A 10,719-nucleotide genomic window follows, 5' to 3' on the forward strand; every position below is an offset into this window, starting at 1 on the left:
TGTTGTTTAGTTGCTTAGTTGTGTCTGAACTCTTTGGCCACTCCGTGGACTGTAGCCTGTCAGGCTCCTTTGTCCATGGAATTTTCAAGCCAAGCATACTGGAGTGCATTACCATTTCCTTCTCTAGAGGATCTTTCTGGCCCAGAGATCAAACCCACATCTCCTGCTTTAGCAGGCAGATCGTGGGAAGCCCCACACTCTTTTAAAAACACATTAAAACTGAAAAATGTAATATTAATGTATTTTGCTAGCGTGTTTCTTTTTTTTACTTAATGTTTGCAATAAAAAAATATAATATATTATGATTAACTTCTAAAGTGACGTGTTCTTTTTTAGGAAAATATTCCATCTTCTGTATGTTTAATTACATTATAGTCACTTTCATGTGAAACAACTAAGACAGGCATGAGCAGATGAGTGAATTTATAAAAATTCAGTTTTTCTTTGACCTTGGGTAAATCACCTTGGTTTTCCTGGTTTAAAAAAAAAAAAAAGAACAGTGAACCTCATTATACATCATCTTAGGCTTGTCGGGATGCTTATTGCAAGAAAGAGACAATTTCTCTGAAAATAAGTAGCATCAGTGTAGGCAAAATCTGATCCACAGCTTTTGAAAAAGGGCATTTGTTGGATACCAAAAAAAAAAAAGGAGCTGGTTTAAAGAGGTACCTTGGGGATGAAACATCTGTCTGAAATATGCTTTAATTTCCGTATGGTCTACCAAAGTGCCTTTAGCGCACCGTCTCCAATCAATGCAGTTTGGATCATTAGATTAGTGAAAATAAGCCCAATTATTGATTGTCACTAGAATACACAGATCCTAAGTGGTCTTCAGAAATAAAATTGCAAGACATTATGGATTTAAAATTTCCCAAATATTCTAAAAAGTTTTTATCAGGAATAGGAGTTATGTCAAAGGCTTTTTTCTCTATGTACAAATAGGATCATATAATTTGCTTTCTTCAGTCTTGATGCTATAGATTGCATGACTTGGTTCTTGAATGTTGAATCAGTTGCGTATTTGGAGCACGCTTTATAATTTTTTAAAACATTGTAGATTTGACTATTTTCTTAGGAATTTCTGCATCTATGTTCATGCGTATTGGCCTGTAGTCTCCCTTCCATCACATGTCTTTATCTGATTTCAATATCACAGTAGTGCTGGCCTCATAGGATGAGTTAACAAGTGTGCCCTATGTTCTCCTATTTTCTTTCTTTTTAGTTTCTTTTAATATATTTATTTTTTAATCGAAGAATAATTGCTTTACAGAATTTTGTTGTTTTATGTCAGCCATCGGTATACAATTATCCCCGGCCTCTTGAACCTCCCTCCCATCTCCCTCCCCATCCCACCCCTCTAGGTTGATACAGAGCCACTGTTTGAGTTTCCTGAGACTGGTTGGCTCTCTATTTTACAGATGGTGATGTGCGTTTCCATGCTGCTGTCTCCGTGCATCCCACGCTCTCCTTCCACCCCCTGCCCCACACCCTGTGTCCATTCGTCTGTTCTCTGTCTGTCTCTCCACCGCTGCCCTGTATGTATATTCATCAGTATCGTCTTTCTAGATTTCATATATATGCATCAGTATACAATACTTGTCTTTCTCTTTCTGACTGACTTTACTGTGTATAATAAGATCTAGGTCATCCACCTCATTAGAACTGACTTAAGTGTGTCCCTTTTTATGACTGAGTAATATTCCATTATATATATGTACTACAGCTTCTTTATCCATTCATCTGTCAGTGGGCATCTAGATTTACTCCATGTTCTAGCTGTTGTAAATAGTGCTGCAATGAACAATGGGATACATGTGTCTTTTTCAATTTTGGCTTCCTCAGGTTATATGCCCAGGAGTGGGTTTGCTGGGTCATATGGTGGTTTTATTTCTAGTTTTTAAAGGAATCTCCATCCCATCTTCCATAGTGCCTGTATCAATTTACATTCCCACCAACAGTGCAAGAGGGTTCCCTTTTCTCCACACCCTCTCCAGCATTTATTGTTTGTAGATTTTTTTTTTTTTTGATGATGACCATTCTGGCCACTGGTGTGAGGTGATATCTCATTGTAGTTTTAATTTGCATTTCTGTAATAATGAGTGATGTTGGGCATCTTTTCATGTGTTTGTTAGCCGTCTGTATGTCTTCTTTGGAGAAACGTCTGTTTAGATCTTTTTCCCACTTTTTGATTGGATTGTTTGTTTTTCTGATATTAAGTTATATGAGTTGCTTGTGTATTTTGGAAATTAATCCTTTGTTAGTTGTTTCATTTGCTGTTATTTTCTCCCATTCAGAGGGCTGTCTTTTCACCTTGCTTATAGTTTCCTTTGCTGTGCAAAAGCTTTTAAGTTTAATCGGATCCCACTTGTTTACTTTTGCTTTTATTTCCATTACTCTAGGAGGTGGGTCACAGAGAATCTTGCTTTGATTTATGGCATTATGTGTTCTTCTTATGTTTTCCTCTAAGAGTTTTATAGTTTCTGGTCTTATATTTAGGTCTTTAATCCATTTTGAGTTTATCTTTGTGTATGGTGTTAGGAAGCATTCTATTTCATTCTTCTACATGTAGCTGTCCAGATTTGCTAGCACTATTTATTGAAGAGGCTGTTTTTGTCCCATTGTATATTCTTTCCTCCTTTGTCAAAACAAGGTGCCCGTCATAGGTGCGTGGGTTTATTTCTGAGTCTTGTTTCACTGATCATGCTGTATTGTGCTAAGTTGTTTCAGTTGTGTCTGACTCTTTGCAACCCTATGTACTATAGCCCAACAGGCTCCTCTGTCCATGGGATTCTCCAGACAAGAATAGTGGAGTGGGTTGCCATTTTCTTCTCCAGGGGATCTTCCCAACCCAGGGATCGAACCCGAATCTCCTGCATTGGCAGATGTGTTCTCTACCAGTAGCGCCACCTGGGAAGCCCATAACTGTTCGTTCTATTCCTTTATTACACTTTTAATGTTCATAGAAACAATATTAATGACAACTCTTTCTAGTATTTTTTAAATCTCTCTGTTTTCTTAGTCAACCTGGCTAGACATTTATCAATTTTATTCATTTTTTTATAGAATCAGGTTTGGTTTAGATTATTTTCTCTCTTGTTTCCCTGTATTCAATTTAAATTGATATCTATCTGCCCAACTTTTTTTTCTATATTGTCTTCTCTTACTTCAGATTTAGTTTGCTCTTGTTTCTGCAGTATTCTATGAAGGGGACTTAGAATATTGATTTTAGGTTTTTGTTTTTAATCTCTAGGATATGCATTTTTTACGAAGAATGCTCTAGATGTGTTTCACAATGATTAAGCAATGGAGAATTCTTAGTTCTTCACTGTACTAAGTGGGGCTCCTGAGGTAAGGCTATGAAAGTTTGGGGAACTGCTAAGACTGCACCCCCAGGAGTTTCTCATTCACATGCTGGTCAAGACTTGTCTTCATCTGCTAGTCAATATTATCATTTTAAAAATAATTATTTTTCTTTTTAAAATTTCTTCATTTTTAATTGAAGTGTAATTGCTTTACAATATTGTATTGGTTTCTGACAAACATCAACATGAATTAGTCATAGGTATATATATGTCCCCTCCCTCTTGAACCTCCTTCCCCCCTACCACCCCATCCCAGCCCTCTAGGTGCACCAGATTAGAGTATTTAAGTGTAGTTCCTACCAGTTTATGGCTCCACTGGCTTCTGAACTAGTTGAGCAAACTCAGTAGGGACTCTCTGAATTTGCCTCTGTCTTCAGACTTTGGGACTGTGGTTTGTTGCTGTTGCTGCTGCTGCTGCTGCTAAGTCGCTTCAGTCGTGTCAGACTCTGTGTGACCCCATGGATGGCAGCCCACCAGGCTCCCCCGTCCCTGGGATTCTCCAGGCAAGAACACTGGAGTGGGTTGCCATTTCCTTCTCCAATGCATGCAAGTGAAAAGTGAACGTGTAGTCGCTCAGTCGTGTCCAACTCTTAGCGACCCCATGGACTGCAGCCCACCAGGTTTGCTAGTAGTTCTCTAATGGGTTCAATAAAAATTGAGGGCTTTCAATTTATTAAACTTTTCCTCTTCTAAGTTCAAGAATGAAGAGTACTAATGTCTTCACATGTTAGAGCTGAAATAAAAATCTTGTCATTATTTATTTTTTCATTTTTATCTTTTTATTTTAATTAAAAAGGTAAGAAGTTAGGCTTTCCTCTTTTCTTAGAGGCCATATATAGAAGATTGACTTGTTTTATCTATTTAGATAAATTCTTGCTTTGTGATAAATTATTTATATAACAGTGTTCCTCTTGAAAATTATTTTACAGATTTTTATTCAAGCATATTTAAAATTTTTCTAAAATTGTTTTTATTATAACTCCAGACTCAATTCCTCCTCACACATAATTATCTGATAAAGCATTTAGAAAAATAAAAATTTTAAGAGGGAAAGGAGTAAATCTAATATGTTGTTTATACAAGCAAATGTAACTAAAGTCTAAAAGAGCACTTAAAGTGTTTTGATTTATTTTGGGGTTGTCTGAGTAAATTTTTTCTCTTCCAAGAACATTTTAAAATATCTCTTTAAAGAGTGGTCTGTTGGATCCAGCATGAGAACACTCCTTCTTCAAATAAAACTTTTAACCAGGGGTGTTTTGTAAGGATTAATACTTAAAGTTATGTCTCTAGAAGGTCTGTACTTGGTAAAGTTGTTGTTCAGTCACTAAGTCATGTCCAGCTCTTTGCAACACCATGAACTGCAGGATGCCAGGCTTTCCTGTCCTTCACTGTCTCTGGAAGTTTGCACACACTCATGTCCATTGAGTTGGTGATGCCATCCAACATCTCATCGTCTGTCATCCCCTTCTCCTCCTGCCTTCAATCTTTCCCAGCATCAGGGTCTTTTCCAATGAGTTGACTCTTCACATCAGGTGGCCAAAGTATTGGAGCTTCAGCTTTAGCATCAGTCCTTCCAATGAATATTCAGGGTTGATTTCCTTTAGGATTGACTGATTTGACGTCCTTGCTGTCCAAGGGATTCTCAAGAGTCTTCTCCAGCACCACAGTTCCAAGGCGTCAATTCTTCGGCAGTCAGCCTTCTTTATGGTTCAGCTCTCACACCCCTCCATGACTGCTGCATTAATACCAAAGCTTTGAGTATGTGGACCTTTGGTGGCAAAGTGATCTGTCTGCCTTTTAATATGCTGTCTAGGTTTGTCATAGCTTTCTTTCCAATGAGCAAGCATCTTTTAATTTCATGGCTGCAGTCACCATCCACAATGACTTTGGAACCCAAGAAAATAGAATCTGTCACTGCTTCAATGTTATTAAAAACAAAGAACAAAAGCAAAAAGAAACAAAAAACAAACAGAAACCCTTCCCTCAAACCCTAATTTAGGTGAGGCTCTCTCAGTACGTTTTCTGGTATTGCTCAGTGCTTAGGCTGAGTTTCTCTGATGCTGTGTTACAAAAGCTCCAATTCTAAAACTAGTTTTCTAGGTAATAGCATTTCTGACAAATTAATAATGTGATGCTTTGCTTGGCCCATGAGATTTTCCATTACATATTCCCCAACTGTTATTTACAATATGATGACAACTCGTAATTTGTCAAGAAGTCAAGAACAGCAGGAGTAGCTCTGAGATACACACTCACAAACCTCTAGCATAGAGGGAGGGCAGTGGTGATTTGGAAAAGTCACGTGTCATTCCTCTGTTTTCTTTCTTCTACATTTTCACCTCTTCTCTTGTGACACATCTATTCATAGACTAGAACAAAGGCCAGGTACAGGCAAAGATTAAACATGCTTTTTGTGCTTTGTTTTCATGATTAAGGGATTCCCAGTTGGCACAGTGGTGAAGAATCCACCTGCCAATACAAGAGATGCAAGAGACTCAGTTTCTGTTTCCTGGGTCAGGAAGATCCCCTGGAGGAGAAAATGGCAACCCACTCTAGTATTCTTGCCTGCAGAATCCCATGGAGACAGAGGAGGCTGGTGGGCCACAGTCCATGGGGTTGCAAAGAGTCAGACATGACTGAGTGACTAAGCATAGCACAGCACACATGAGCAGTTAAGCAGAAAAGCAAACCAGGACTATCTTAAGCTAGACTTCTTCATAATAATCCTGAATTCCTGTAGACAGTAGATCTGTCAACAAATAGCTGAGGCAAAGAATGTGTCAAGGATTTTACAGTCAAATAAAATTTCCTTCAAGTTCAAGGAACTGACTGATACCAATCATCTTTTCTGTAGAAAATAAAAGAATATTATTTGAGGATGAAATTCAACCAACCAAGATAGGAAACCAAATAAGAACTAAACCCTGTGGCAAGAGCTGAAAGTGAACATGGAGTTCTTTTTTTCACTTTTAATATTTGTTTATTTGGCTGCACTGAGTCTTAGCCACAGCACATGGGATCTTTAGTTGGACTTAAAACCATGGATACATAAGACACTGTTACTGTTAAACATGTTGACAATCTAAAAGTAAATCTACAATATGATATCAGATAGTACAAGAAAATGTCATTGAACTTATTGTTTTCTCCTTTTTAAGAAAGAAACAGTAAGTACTGTTAAGTTTGAAATACTTAATTACCAAACAAAGGGAAATGACCTTAAATGCTGCCCCCGAAACACTTTTTATTTTATTTTGAAGTCTCCTTTTAAAATGTACCAGATAAATAAACATCTATAACTATTTCAACTTTATTTTCATTCTTTTTTGTTATCTGACTAAAATAAATTTAGTATTTTAGATGAAATGGGCAGTACATTCTGTTACTGAAAATTTTCTATTTGTGATTACATCTATCTATTCATCTATCCTGTATGTGTGTGTGTGTGTGTGTGTGTGTGTGTGTGTGTGCCCGCTTAGCTGTTTCAGTCATGTTAGACTCTGTGACCGTTTGGACTGTAGTCCTCCAGGCTCCTCTGTCCATGGGATTCTGCAGACAAGAACACTGGAGTGGATTGCCATGCTTTCCTCCAGAGGATCTTCCCAACTCAGAGACTGAGCCTGTATCTCCTGTGTCTCCTGAGTTTCAGGAGGATTCTTTACCCACTGAGCCACCTAGGCAGCCTCATATATGTATGTATATATACATACAGAGAGAGAGAGGACTATCCAAAATTATTCAGAACAAATATTGAGAGTGTTCATTTCTGGATAGCAAGAAATGAGGATAATTCTTGGTTTATTGTTTGTATTATTCTGTATTGCTTAAGTTTTTTGGTAATAAGTCAAGGCTGTATATTGTCACCCTGCTTATTTAACTTATATGCAGAGTACATCATGAGAAATGCTGGACTTGAGGAAACAAGCTGGAATCAAGATTGCCGGGAGAAATATCAATAACCTCAGATATGCAGATGACACCACCCTTATGGCAGAAAGTGAAGAGGAGCTAAAAAGCCTCTTGATGAAAGTGAAAGAGGAGAGTGAAAAAGTTGGCTTAAAGCTCAACATTCAGAAAACGAAGATCATGGCATCTGGTCCCATCACTTCATAGGAAATAGATGGGGAAACAGTGGAAACAGTGTCAGACTTTATTTTTTTGGGCTCCAAAATCAGTGCAGATGGTGACTGCAGCCATGAAATTAAAAGGTGCTTGCTCCTTGGAAGAAAAGTTATGACCAACCTAGATAGCATATTCAAAAGCAGAGACATTACTTTGCCTACAAAGGTCTGTCTAGTCAAGGCTATGGTTTTTCCAGTGGTCATGTATGGATGTGAGAGTTGGACTGTGAAGAAGGCTGAGCACTGAAGAACTGATGCTTTTGAAGTGTGGTGTTGGAGAAGACTCTTGAGAGTCCCTTGGACTGCAAGGAGATCCAACCAGTCCATTTTGAAGAAGATCAACCCGGGATTTCTTTGGAAGGAATGATGCTAAAGCTGAAACTCCAGTACTTTGGCCACTTCATGTGAAGAGTTGACTCATTGGAAAAGACTTTGATGCTGGGAGGGATTGGGGGCAGGAGGAGAAGGGGACAACAGAGGATGAGATGGCTGGATGGCATCACTGACTCGATGGACGTGAGTCTGAGTGAACTCCGGGAGTTGGTGATGGACAGGGAGGCCTGGTGTGCTGCGATTCATGGGGTCGCAAAGAGTCGGACACGACTGAGCGACTGAACTGAACTGAACTGATATTCTTAAAAAATAAAAATAATAACATCATGTGTAAAACTTATAGTTTGTATTTTTATAGAAACTATATATAAAGTTTGTATAATATAAAGTTAAAACAAGAAGTTACATCAAATGATAATATGACTTCTTAAATATTTTGGTTTTGTACTTTTTGACATGTTTTTGGTTATTATTTTTACAATGCTTCGTCAGATAATAGAATGAGGCACTATTATTTAGCAAATAGTTCTTTCCCATGCCAAAACTTTGAGGTTATTAATGACGAGCTGGAGTGCAGTGCTTAGAATGGTGGTGAAATCATGTTTGGGCTTAGAAAGAAGGAATGCTTTTATCAATTATAGTCTCTGCCATAACTGGAAGAGATAGTACACATGGATTTATATTAAAGAGATCAGGTAAGCGTTATGTTAGGGTTTTATTTATAAAATCACTGAGTTTCTGAAAGGAGAGATTATTTTGTGGAGTATACTAAACCAGTTTCAATATAAATTCACAACAGTTTTGCTCAGTGAAAAAGCACTAGAAAAGTGACATCACTTTCAATAATACCTAAATTGCCACGAACAGACTGTTAGTAGAAATATGGTCATTGGAGATGCTATTATTGAGAACTCAGAAGAAAGTGAGGAACATGAATGCATGAAGAGAGATGCTTCTGGAAATGAATGAAGAGAGATGCTTATTATGTAGTAGCAGAAACCACGGTGGAATTTTGTGCTGTGGTTCTATGGAAAACATAACTTGTCAAAAGGTAAACTTGGTTGACTAGCTGAGGGCATTTCCAAGATAAATGTTGAAGGCTTTGGTTGATTTTTTTCATGCTGCTTATACTAAAATGTGCAAGGAGAGATAAACTGAGTGAAAAACTGTTAAAAAGAAAGAAGCAAAGGCTTGATTGTTTGCAAAATTCTTGGCCTATCCAGATGGCAAAAGATATTAAAATTAAGGGATTAATTCCAAAAACGTGGTGTAGAGTAAAAGCTAAGTTTGTGGCTGGACAACTTTTAATAAAACCTCAGAGACATCAAAAGATCAGCCCCTTGAGTCACACAAAAGACCCTTTGAAGTGATTAGTGATGTTCCTCACACATTCTCTTAACTAAAGCAGAATGTCTGCAAGAATCTTTATGGTGTAGAGCCTCAGCCATATCAGTAGAAATAAAAGATACAGAAGGCATTGTCTCAAAAAGACTTATGGACATGGTTTCCATCTCATACAAGGAGTCCCTCTAAAACCCACACAAAATTCACAAGGTTCAAGAGAATTATATACCAGCACAAACATTCCTAGCTTGGACTTAAAGTGGTAGAGAGAGGACAAAATAAGAGGGCTGTTAGACCCCCAAAACTCCTCTGCAGAAAGCAGACTAATAAAAGTACTCACCTGCAGCAATCTACAGATTTAATGCAATCCCTATCAAAATGTCCAAGCTCTTTATTACAGAGCTAGAACAAATAGTCCTAAAACTGATGTGGAAGCCCAAAAGACCCCAAATGGCCAAAGCAATCTTGAGAAAAAAGAACAAAGCTGGAGGTATCACACTCTGCGACTCCAAGTGAAGTCACTCAGTTGTGTCTGACTCTTTGTGACCCCATGGACGGTTGCCTACCAGGCTCCTCCGTCCATAGGATTTTCCAGGCAAGAGTACTGGAGTGGGTTGCCATTTCCTTCTCCAGGGGATCTTCCCGACCCAGGGATCGAACCTGGGTCTTCTGTGTTTCAGGCAGACACTTTACCATCTAAGCTACCAGGGAATCCACAAAGCTACAGTAATCAAAATAGCATGGCACAGGCACAAAAACAGACACAGATCAGTGGAACAAAACAGAGAACTCAGAAATAAACACACAAATTTAAGGTCAATTAATTTATGACAGAGTAAGCAAGAATATACAAGAGAAATGATAGGCTCTTCAATAAATGAAAAATGGACAGATACATGTAAAAGAATAAATTAGACTATTTCTTCACACCGTGTACAAAAGTAATCTTAAGATGGAGTAAAGACCTAAACATACAACCTGAAACGATAAAACTTCTAGAAAAGCAACATTATTTTCAACAATCAAGATATGGAAGCAACCTAAATGTTCATCAACAGATGAATGGATAAAGAAGAATAACCATAAGACAGAATGAAATTGTGCCATTTGCAACATTTCGGTCCACCTAGAGAGGATCATGCATAATGAGATAACTCACACAGAAAGCTAAGTACTATAGATGTGCAATCCACACATATGCAATCTAAGAAATACAACAAGCTAGTGAATATAACAAAAAGAAGCTGACTCACAGACACAGAGCATAAATTAGTGGTCTTCAGTGGCGGAGGGAGGGAAAATAGAGGGGTTCGGGAGTGGGAGGCACAGACTATTGGGTATAAGATAGGCTCAAGGATGGGAAATATAGTCCATATTTTGTAATAACCTAAAAGGAGTGTAACCTTAAAAAATTATCTATAAATGTTTTAAATCTATATTACTGGAAAAAAAAGTTAATCAATTCACCCCATAATCAAACTTCCATTAACTCTGATCATAACAGACTCAGAGAAGTCAACACATGTTACCACCAGGTTCCATTAGGACAAAGTCATCTC

General features: G+C 37.8%; 1 non-coding gene across 1 annotated transcript; it reads right to left on the reverse strand.

The window, feature by feature from the left end:
* Positions 1 to 9,799: 9,799 nt before the first annotated feature.
* On the reverse strand, positions 9,800 to 9,871 carry TRNAF-GAA. The gene has a single exon. It is a non-coding gene; the product is annotated as a tRNA-Phe (tRNA).
* Positions 9,872 to 10,719: the final 848 nt, after the last annotated feature.

Source organism: Oryx dammah, unplaced genomic scaffold (assembly GCF_014754425.2).
Source record: "Oryx dammah isolate SB20612 unplaced genomic scaffold, SCBI_Odam_1.1 HiC_scaffold_25, whole genome shotgun sequence".
Lineage (NCBI taxonomy): Eukaryota > Metazoa > Chordata > Mammalia > Artiodactyla > Bovidae > Oryx > Oryx dammah.